This window comes from Bidens hawaiensis, unplaced genomic scaffold, assembly GCF_021521415.1.
Source record: "Bidens hawaiensis isolate Kalapana, Puna unplaced genomic scaffold, B.hawaiensis_p1.1 tig00003141_1, whole genome shotgun sequence".
NCBI classification, from domain to species: Eukaryota; Viridiplantae; Streptophyta; class Magnoliopsida; order Asterales; family Asteraceae; genus Bidens; species Bidens hawaiensis.
Genome location: NW_027491170.1, coordinates 2,030,796 through 2,043,255, shown reverse-complemented (window position 1 = coordinate 2,043,255; position 12,460 = coordinate 2,030,796).

Here is a 12,460-nt window from a genome sequence, read left to right as displayed (position 1 = left end):
CAAATACGGTGAAAGTTCGGAGTGGTGAGTAACAAATCGAAAGTTGAGAGTGATATTAACCAACGGGTGAAAGTTGGGAGTATTAAAAACCAATATCCCTTTTTAATAAGCCTTTTGCTTAATAACGAAAGTCGAAGACAAGAGGAAAAAATGAAGAAAAACAAATCTCATTCATATCCTTTCAAATCCTTCCAGTAAAAAGATAAAAAAAACTACATTATATACTCACTTAGATAGATATTTATATCTATATAATAGTAATTCTCAAATTATAATAACTAAAATATACTTATATATAATAAGATATATTAAAATATATAATAACAAACTAATATATATGTATTATATTAAAACAAAATTACGCTAAAACTAAAATAATCATTATAAAATATCAAAAGAATTAAAAACAAAACTTTAATTAAACCCCAATAATACGGAAGAATCAAACTAGTTACTTTATAAGGTTGCCCCCTACATAAAAATATATAGATATCCACAAAGCAGCCTAGCTAAAATATCCATGAGGTGGCCAATTTCACGTAGAAAAAGTTTTTCATTTTAAAATAATATGCGCTTCTAATCATATAATGTGTTATTTCACAAAAGTGACAAACCCCATTTTAGTTGTCATATCATGCATTATAAATATACGATGAGGGCTTTCTCGAATGCCCTTTGAAACCATTATTGTTTAATTATATGGATTTTGGCCTTATTTTCTTATTCTTTTACTATTCATATATTAAATAAATAGATAAAAAAATAGAGAAAAATTAACGTACAAATGAAATTAGCATGTTAATGATGAAAATCAAGTTAAGTAATTATATATTAAAGTAGAGTAATTATGTAATTACATCATTGAGTAAATAATTACATAACAATTCTACTTGTATATATAATTACTTCACTTGATTTATACAATTAGCATGTTAATTTTATTTGTATTTGATCTAAACCAATAATTGTGTTATTAGTTTAAGGGAACGTATTTGTACACCATCAATGTTTCTATGTACCAGGAGTCATTTGTACAATCTTTTTCTTTTTATGCAATTCTTTAAAATCGTTAACCAGGTAATAATCCCCCGCTTCACAACGGGCAAGTAAGACCACCGTAGGAATTGGGTTCAATATTGTAATGAAGAAAACTGTGTCACTTCGGGTCTAAAGCAAAAGGTAATTAAAAAAAATAAGTAAATCACGATTAAGAACTTTTAATACAAATGTGAAATGTATAAATCGTTCAGGTCGATAATCCATTTCATCATATCAAAGCAGCTGTTTATCGTATTAGAGTTTTATAATTTGCTCCCCGAATTTTATTTGAATTCAAAGAATTCAAAATTAGTTTAAAATTTTCAAATTTGAGTAACTGGATTTGAACCCAAATAAACTAAATTGCATACGATTGAACACACGTAGGATTAACTATCAATTAAATTTGACTTAAAATTTTCGACTCTAAGAACAACAACCAACAAAGTTATTGGTAGGGTCTGACGATAGTGGGATGTAGAAAAACAATACATTTATCTTAGGGAATAAAGATGTTACTTTCGATGAGACTCTCAGCTTCAAAATCATGTGAAGACGAAAAAAGTAACACATAGATTGTAAGTGAGGGAAATTTAAACAGCCCCAAAATTATGTAAATGAAGCATAGTAAAATATTGTGCTGCCAATTAAAAAAAATGAAGAGTTTAATAGTCCACTTCCTCCCTTTCCTATTGTCGTTGGCTACATGTCGAGTTGTATACTCTTATGATGATTGGCTGCTAAGTCAAAGAAAGACCACGCAATCGAGTTGCACAAGATATGAAATTACATCTTGTAGAATTTAATCATAATGTTGAATGGTGTTTATGAACAAAGTATTAATTTATGTTCCATATATGCAACACATAACCATGCATGTCCGCACGAAACAAAATAATTGTTAATTAAGCATAACTACTAGGGGTTAAAATAAAAATTGAAGCTCTTCAAAATTGAGAAATCCAAACCAAATTCTTATTTGGTTCAATTTTAATCATTAGCCAATAAGTTATACAAACAATTTCACAAGTGTTTAAAATAGGATCCAAGTTTTTAATATGATACAGAAGCTTGCATCATCGCGGCTATGCATGGATCTTTTTTCTAAGACTACATATATGAAATAAATCGAACTGATACCAGCGAACAGAAAACGTGTACCATGTTGTTAACTGTCACTGCCATTGCATCGTGCGGGTACCTACGAGTATATACATGCATACATTCACAGGTATCCTCTCTTGTAAGTGCTTAACTTAATCAAGAAAGCTTAACTTAATCAAATGTCTTCTTGAACTCTTATCCGAACTCTTAACACTATGTATTTAAAAATACCTAAGTCTTGCAAATTTTGCAATAAAATTGATATTTAAAAGGTTATTAAAATATTGCGATAAAATTCCCTCTCCTTTTAAGCCCTCATCGCTGCAACCAATACCTGTACGAATCATCTTTCGGCCACCACACATTATCATGTCAATCCCTAAATGAATAGCTCACACACTCCGTGGATACCCTTGCATCACTAATGTGTATGAGTTGATATTTTATCTCATGTTACACTATTTTTTTTCTAACTGTAAAATTTCCATTAGAACACTACCAAAAACCCATCATATCAAGTAGATAGCATTGGCTGGTACTAAAAAACAAAACAAAACTTACACAAACAATGTTTTCCATCTATGATCTATCCCAATCTAAGTTCGAACTTTTAGTCATATTTTTAATTCACAAGTATCTAAGAACCTTTATATCTCCAAGAATGTTTTCAATATTCAAAGACTTGTTATCTAAAATCAAATTGTTACGAGCCCTCCACATGCACCAAATAGTCACCATAATGATCAATTGGATCATTTTACTTTTGAAACCGACTTCTAGAACCTATTTAAAAACTGAAAGGATCTCACTTGTCGACCCGGGGTTAAGGTGCTGGATATAGCACCATAAACTAACATGTTGTCACACCACAATTACAACATAGCAAGATGCAAAAATATGATCAACCAACTCCCTCGTTACCCTACAATTACTGCATATATCCGGACCATATATTATACTTATTTTTATCAAGTTATAACTTGTAGGAAAACTGTTCTGAAGGACCCTTCATAGAACCACATGCACCTTTAAATGGACCCAACAAATCCACTCCAAGATGCTTGATTGAATCGGTAGGTTGGCCTTATAAAGAAGTTTTTTCATAGCCGCAAATGAAAACTCATAAGATGTCTCTCATCCCCGTACCCATTTATTTTGACCCCGTTTGTACCGAAAATAGAAAAGAAGATCTAACAATTATATCAGCTTGTTAACAGCCTCACCATACACGAGCCGTGTTTTCCAGTTCCAAGACATTGAATAGACCCCATAATTGTTAATAGGGATTTTGATTTTTAATACTCTCAACTTTCACTCATTTTTAGATAACACCTCAAACTAATGATTTGTCTCTCACCCTCCCAACTTGTAACTTGTTTTCTTATGCCTCTCCCAAACTTAATAGACCCTAACTCCGTTAGTTTTTTTTTTTTTTTTTTTAACGTGGCATGTTTTTACTAATGTGGCATGTTATGTAGCAAATCACTCCCTTCTACTTTTATTCATCTTCAATGTGTTGAAACCCTTGGATTAACAAATCACGTGAACCGCCACCACACCATTGGCCACCACGACTAGCCACAACATCTGCTCCAGCCACCTCCATTGCCACCACCCACCCCCACTTCACATAACATAATCATCGATGCAGAAAAATCAATTCTCCCCACATCAAACAGCCTCAAGACGCCTCGCCACAACCGCTCCACTGTTCACGGCTCAATCATCGGCCAAAGGAACCCTCAAATATTGGCTCAAATACGGTGAAACACACTTCTTCGGTATACAAGAACACCACAAAAAATGGCAGATAAGGTTTTGAGGTTCTGATGGTGAATCAAAATCTCATATATGCAGCTGGTCTAACGGCGGTTGTGGTCAATTTAATAGAGGGAGAAAGAGCGATGAAGGTTGTTGTTTTTCTGGTTGTGGTTGGGGTTCAACTAGAAAAATGGTTGTGGTGGTTCAGACACAATTTTGTTTGGGTCCAAAAGTCATCGATTCGAACAAGGGTCTAGATGGCGACGAGTGTATGTTCTTGGTGCTGGAAGTAAGAGAAAACGACGGACAATAATCTTGATGGAGAAGACGACATGAGACGATGGTAGTAATGTGTTCATGGACCAATATTGCATATATGTTTAATAATTTCTTGAACTTTAGCCAGGGAATTAATCATGCCACATCAGTAAAACATGTCACGTCAGCAAAAAAAAGCTAACAAAGTTAGGGTTCATTAAGTTTGGGAGTGACAAGAAAACATGTTACAAGTTGGGAGTTGTGAGAGATAAATCGTTAGTTGAGACGTTATAATTACCAATGATTGAAAGTTGGAAACATTAAAAACCAATATCCCTTGTTAATACAATGATCCACAACTATGAAAGCTTTGTTCGCTTCTCGTTCAAACAACTTTGAAAATTGATTCCTTAAAAGACAATTTTCTAGCCAAACATCCAACCAAAATGGATTTTATCTCATGTTACATATGTAAAAACAAAGTCTTTGTTCTTTACTTTATTTTATTTAAATTCATTTTTAAACTTCATTTCTTTTTTAAACTTAACACATTGTATTATCCTTTGAAGTTTGATGACCAGGATCGATAAACACAATAACGAAGTTTAGATCATAAGCTCGATCTTTATAATTTTCATTAGCTCGAAAATTACAATACTCAAATCTCTTAATGATATAACCCACAAGCTCGGGTATATATACTAGTTTAAACATGAAAACCTAATTAGACTAGAATACAAACTCATTATCATACTCAAATACTAATTAGTAAAAACATATTTAAACAATAATTAATAAATAAGTTCCTTGTTGTCCAAGTCATTGGCTCGACTTGTTCACCAAGTAATTTATTCCATGTAAACCAAATCACGTGCTCAACTTGATAAACAAGACACAACCCATCATAAGCTCGATGAGTCGGCTCAACCCGCCTCATTGTCTCGAGGACGGGAATTAAGTCCAACATCCTTTATATGCAATTATGATGACTATTATTAAAGTTAGTTATCAAGTCGTTATAATACTTTATGATATCCACCTTTTGTCCTTTGAAATATGTGGTCAAAATTTTCCTAGGTGATAATTAAGTGAAATAATGTTGATTCTCCTTAAAACAAGATGTCATTCTCGATACGAATACGTTAAAGAATTTAACCCTAACAAAAATAAGAGTTTCCTTCATTCGCGTGTTATATAATTGAACAAAAAAGGTTTCCATTAAAACCCATCTAACATTGCATTTATAAGGATTTTAATATGTCATCTTCTATTTTGGTTGCCTCATATTTGAAAAAAGCAAACCCCACACTGCATAATAAGAGCATTCTCAACTAGTTCTCTATAATTATGTAAGGGAAGTTTACAAATTATAAGGTGTGGTTGTGAGTAATTGTGAGTGTAAATTATAGGGTGGAGAGAGAAATGTAGTGATATTTGTATATTTGGGGGAAACTTTGTTTTCCTATATTTATTTTTTAATATTTGTTGAATTCGTTGTAAGTAGAGAAAAGAAAAAACTGTAATGATAAATGTATAAAAAATATTATTTAATTATAAAGGAGAGGGATATGTAATGTTTTTTAGTGTAATTATAGAGATATGGATGGGAGACAGGCTAGGAATGCTCTAAGTAATAGGTAGACAAGTTACCAATTAAGATGAGAGGGGTCGGACACTAGTGTGGGTAAGGTTTATGGGTTGTTTACCACATATCAAACCCACACCTTACTATGTGAGTAGTTTGCCAAATTACAATTTGTGGCAAAGGTTTACCGTGTAAACATATGATCGTAGGAGACTTTTGAAAAATTAAAATACCCATTAATAATCAATTTATTACATATAAATATCGCTAACTATTCACCATTTTTATTCACTTAAACATTTCATCATTTTTATTCACTCAACTTTCACCATTTCTATTCACTCAAACCCCCAACGGCTAATTTTTATCCGGGATATTCATACCATCAAATGATTTAGATAGCTATATTTTTTCAAATGATAGGAGCATACACCTTTTTAGATATCTTATCGAGCAAGCCGAAGAGAAGACACGAAAACTTCATCGCACATTTCTAAAAAAATCGTTAGTCATCATCGCGAAAAAAGGTAAAGAAGTTCTTATGAATGAAAAAGAATTTAAGACATATACTAGGCCACACGATCATCTAGAGAACGAGGTGAAGAAAGTCGTTATAACCCGCAAACGAGAAACTGCGAAAATGTAACAACTCGTTTTTTTTTCTTTTTCAAACTTATACTTTTACCCGACTCAATTCGATGTTCGGGTTATTTCGTTTATCGAGTTTAAATCGACTAATTATTAGTTTATCACTATTAAATTTTTCTTTAATTGTTTATAATTATATCTTTCAAATTATGGCAAAATTAGCCCCAAACTAAACTTTTGTCCAACCTTGTTTCCATCTTAAACCTCCAAGGACTGAAATGCAAATTATATATAACCCATAACCAGCCCTGATCCAAATCCAATTACCCAGATACAACCCGTTTAACCCGACCCATTTCTTCAACCGTTGAACCATTTACGTTACTTGGACCTCAAATCTTGTAGCAAACTTGGAAACCAAATGAATATACGCGTATTTCTTACCATATGCGCAATCACCTATGTTCCAATTAAGTATGTTGACCAATTCTGATACGATTTAACCTAATTAGTGAACCGACTTCAACCCTTTCTTATTATACATGTATACGACGATGTTAATTCAATTAAACCTACAGCCACCATCCTTATGATATCGCCTATCGTTCCCCCATAATGAATAAAGTTAATGTGACCTGCAAAACCCTGATATGACCCCTTCCTCGTCGTCCCAAGCACGAGCAATACATCCATCGTTTAATCCCCGTTAAAGGTAATTCAATATATTGATGTAATCATCGTGATTCACTCGTCAATAACCCTAAGGTTAATTGCGTTTTAGTTTAACGTATTAATCAATTTGCGAATTAGGGTTCTTATCAAATTGGGATTCTTTTTGTATGCGTATTTAAATGTTTGTTCTTATTTCCCTAACAACTTGACTCACCAGCGCGGCTGGTCGGCTGGTCTGCTGGGTGCGTTTACATTCTATTGAACCAGCCACTGGCGCGGGTTCCGGTCCCGGCCAGGGCGTTTTAATTTCTGAAACATTTTTTTTTCTTTATAATTAAACACCAATTAACATTTTAAATATATATATATATATATATTAGTTATTAAAAACTGATAAAGGTTTTATAATTTCAAAAGAGTTTTAATCTCAGATATACCTCAAATATAAGCTCGTCGTGTGACGTATTAAAAGTATAGTATAAATATTATATAAAATTATTATTATTTATTAACTATTATTTACTATTAGTTTAGTAATATATAAACACATTAAACGTATTTGTATATTTAAACATTTAAAACAAATCTTTTTATTTAAAGTTTACAAATAATTGTTTAAGTATTTTATATAATTAAATCATATTATAAAACTTTGATAATAAAATTAATAATAAATTTATTAATACTTAACTTTCGTAAAAGTATATTCGGTTATCAAATTCATGAATCTCCTAGATTTAAGTACATTAATTAATATATTTTTCGCAACTATTGTTACTTAAGCTTTCTCGTCATAACTTCCGAAGAGCGTAACTCTTGTTTACTACCGTTCTTATCCCATTCGTTTGCCTCTCGCTTATTGCTAAGGTGAATACCACATTCCCCTATTTTACTTGTTTTCCATGTTTTGGGGACACATGCGTAAATATATTTCTCATATATACCTATACACAAAACTACAACTATTGTCTTATGTGTTAACAACTTATACCTTACTTGTTTATGTGCTTATTTGCTTTGTATGCTTCCGCATTCGGAGAGGTCCAACATAATCTCAGTCTAGTATGATCATACGCTAGTCGTTAGCCTTTGAGCTTCTCGACATCTCAGTTATACTTGCTCATTTGGTTAATTTTTTATACTCAAATAACTTGTTGCAAATACTTATTTTTATACTATACTATATGTACACTTAAACTGGTGTGCTGTTCACTCAACATGTTTTGTTGACAAAATTCTATTTTATACGCATATGCAGGTTATCGTAGAAATCTAATGCAGGTTGGTGAAGACTTAGTGAATAATTTAAGTTAAGAATGATACAATCAAGAATTAAATTTGTAATTGTTGTTTGTTTAATAAGTTGTATTTTGTACTTGATTTATATGAATTATTAAATCGAATCAAATAGATATTGTCATTTAAATAATGTTGCATGATAGTAACCTTTGAAAAGCTGTAAGAAATTAGTTCGCCCCGGCATTTCCGCCATAGGTTGGGGTGTGACATATTGGTATCAGAGCCGAAGGTTTAAGATAGGTCGTTAGAAATTGCCTTAGACACATGTTTAGGAACCCTATACGTGCCTATCTGTTTACCTTTATGTGTTCAAATTAAATTGTTTACAGCTTTCTTAGATAATTATTATTTATTATCTATTGCATTGTTATGCGCACACACACAAACTCCGGGGCTATGCCTCAACATTCAAAGAAAACTTTTCGAAATTAGATTGCTTTTATTTACGGGAAATTCCTTAAGAATTCCCACATGTTGTTTTCACTCGTACACCTTAAGGCTAGGTTATGTGGCATTTCCCTAAGATAAATGAAAGGGGAAGAGAAACTGTGAGTTGGGCACTGGCAAAGCGGTTCCAAGAACCAAAGGTAAGACGCTATTCCTTACCTGGGTGATAACCTGACCACAGTACTCAACCTTATGGACCTGAGTGAGACCCATGAATGCCATATGACCGACACCCTAGTTTAATTTTAACCAAATTCACGGTGATTCGTGGCTAAACTCGGTTTTCCCGATTATTGTGTTCCGTTATTTAAATGGTTAGTTGGGTGAAAAATCCATGAACCCATGGGCACTCCTACTATCCATTTCTTAATTTGTTTTCGTATTTTTGTTGGAGTAATCAAACGTGGTGATTTACAAGATACTCCAACTACCCATATTTATTTCGATAGTTTGTTATTTAGTTTGGTCGGTTAAAACGCCGTGTAACGCTCATTGGGCCGACAAACTTCATTGCATTGTTAATTCGTTAATTAGTTGGGACAATCAAATTGTCATGTAACGCTCATGGGCTGTCCAACTCAGTTGTTTTTTTTTTGTTAGTTCGTTGGGCCATTCAAATTGCCATGGAAAGCTCATGGGAGGTCAACATCCGCAATTTATATTTCGTTAGTTTATTGTAAACTTAATAATCTAAATTTTAAACTGATCGACTTAACTCCTCATGTAGTCATCACACATTAAACTTATTTACTACATCATTTAATAACTATTTACGCAATGTACCCCCTCATCTTATAAATTTTTACTTTTAATCCTCATAACGCAATTCCTCTTACTTCCTAAAGCAACGTTATTATAAGTTACCTATATAACTAAATATTTTATTATCCTAATGTTTTCCTCAACTTATCATTCATCTTATGAATCTTATTTTTGATCCTCGTAGAATGTCTCATCTAATAAATCATCGTCGTCCTCGAAATCAATCGTCTGGTTCTCAACACCACCGTAAAGCTGCTTGTATAGCCAAAGAGTTAGCTTCTATAATCCCTAGGATAGTGACCCAAATTCAAAACATCAGTGCAATCGATTCAATTTTTCTCACAAATTCCTCTGCTAGTGACTACAAACCAGCTACCTCCACTCATCCTAAAAACAAGAAACGTAAGAACCTTGCTGCAACAAATCCTACCCACTCACAAGTCTCCTCAAACAAGAAACCTTACCTCGGTCCTTACCCGTTATGCTCCATTTGCAACCATCATCACCCAGTTAAATCCCTGTGTCGTCGCTGCATCTAATGTAACCGTTATGGCCATCTTGCTAACACCTGTCGTGTCCCGGCTACTACACAAGCTGTCCCCAACAATCTACCCCTAATGCTCAACCTAATGTTCCTAATACCCGTGCTTGCTACCATTGTGGAAACCCAAATCACCTCCGTAATGCGTGCCCTTAACTTACCCAAGCACATCAAGCCCAATCTATGACTACACCATACTACTTACCCATGCTTACCAAGCTCAAACCTATCAACCTCATGTCCCTCAAGCTCCTCCCATTGATCAAGGTCAACCTTACTTAACCCAACCCTACCAAACCTTGCAACCACAAGCTTAAGTTTACCAGACATATTTCCACCAAACCACCTTCTTGCAAACTGTTCAAGCTCACGTTATTCAAGCTCCCCCAAATCAATCTACCTCGACTGCTCCAACTTCTATGAATGCAACTCCTCATGGTGCCTCATGTCACGCCAATTAAGCTGCTCAATGATCATGAAGACTTTTGTCGTTTTTCTTATCCTTCTTACCTTATTTTGTCTTTCTTAATTATGTATTGTAACGCCTCTTTATGACTTTGAATTATTTTCCCCATTTGAATTGTTTATATCTTATCTCTTGAATAAAGTCCCTTTTGTTTTAAATAAATTTTGTTTATTAAAGTCTGCCTAAATCTTATTTCCTTACCTTCATTAACCTTAACTATATATAAGCTACCCATTCTTACACTTTAAATACTTATATCTTTATGTTAAAAGTCGTCTTATAAAAAAAATTCCTTGCTATATTAAAATTTACTGCAACTTTTGAAATTATTAAAATTACTGCAACTTTTGAAATTATTTTATACATTAGTGACTTTCTAGTGTTCTAAATTAAAACTCTTTAAAAATCTTTGTTCCCTCAAAATCATGTTTTACTCAAATGTTTTGTATACCCACGCGATGAGACAAATCATGTGGACTTCCGACGATAACAATAATTATGGTCCGGAACATAATTATCGAAGTCCTTGCATGGAAATCATGAAGCGTAAAGTTGTGTGTCATAATATAGAATTGAAAGTGGTTGGAATAACGGTACATATAAAGATGATAAGGACATGGTGGATACGCCGCTGATACATCCTATATATAAGTGCCCTTATCGGATTTGCACTTAGAGCGTTATTTTGACTATTCAAAGTTCTGTGTTATGATAATTTATTTATTATTTATTTATTTTTTTAAAATATTCTTTTCCTCAAAATTTATGGTTTTGTTATGGTATTCTTTAAATTCGGGACGAAATTCCCTAAAGTAGGGGAGACTATAACAACTCGGTTTTTTTTTTCAAACTTATACTTTTACCCGACTCAATTCGATGTTCGGGTTATTTCGTTTATCGTGTTTAAATCGACTAATTATTTGTTTATCATTATTAAATTTTTCTTTAATTGTTTATAATTATATCTTTCAAATTATGGCAAAATTAGCCCCAAACTAAACTTTTGTCCAACCTTGTTTCCATCTTAAACCTCCAAGGACTAAAATGCAAATAATATATAACCCATAACCAGCCCTGATCCAAATCCAATTACCCAGATCCAACTCGTTTAACCCGACCCATTTTTTCAACCATTGAACCATTTACGTTACTTGGACCTCAAATCTCATAGCAAACTTGGAAACCAAATAAATATACGCGTAATTCTTACCATATGCGCATCACCTACGTTCCAATTAAGTATGTTGACCAATTCTGATACGATTTAACCTAATTAGCGAACCGACTTCAACCCTTTCTTATTATATATGTATACGACGATGTTAATTCAATTAAACCTACAACCACCAACCTTATGATATCGCCTATCGTTCCCCCATAATGAATTAAGTTAATGTGACCTGCAAAACCCTGATATGACCCTGTCCTCGCTGTCCCAAGCACGAGCAATACATCCATCGTTTAATCCCCTTTAAAGGTAATTCAATATATTGATGTAATCGTCGTGATTCACTCGTCAATAACCCTAAGGTTAATTGCGTTTTAGATTAATGTATTAATCAATTTGCGAATTAGGGTTCTTATCAATTTGGGATTCTTTTTGTATGCGTATTTAAATGTTTGTTCTTATTTCCCTAACAACTTGACTCACCAGCGCGGCTGGTCTGCTGGGTGCGTTTACATTCTGTTGAACCAGCCACTGGCGTGGGTTCCAGTCCCGGCCAGGGCGTTTTAATTTCTGAAACATTTTTTTTCTTTTCTTTATAATTAAACATCAATTAACATTTTAAATATATATATATATATATATATATATATATATATATAAACTTATAATTAATTTGTCTTTTTATTAAAACCGACACTTAAACTAGTCCGTTCTCTCAATTTTGGTTAAAACTATTTATATATATATATATATATATATATATATATATAT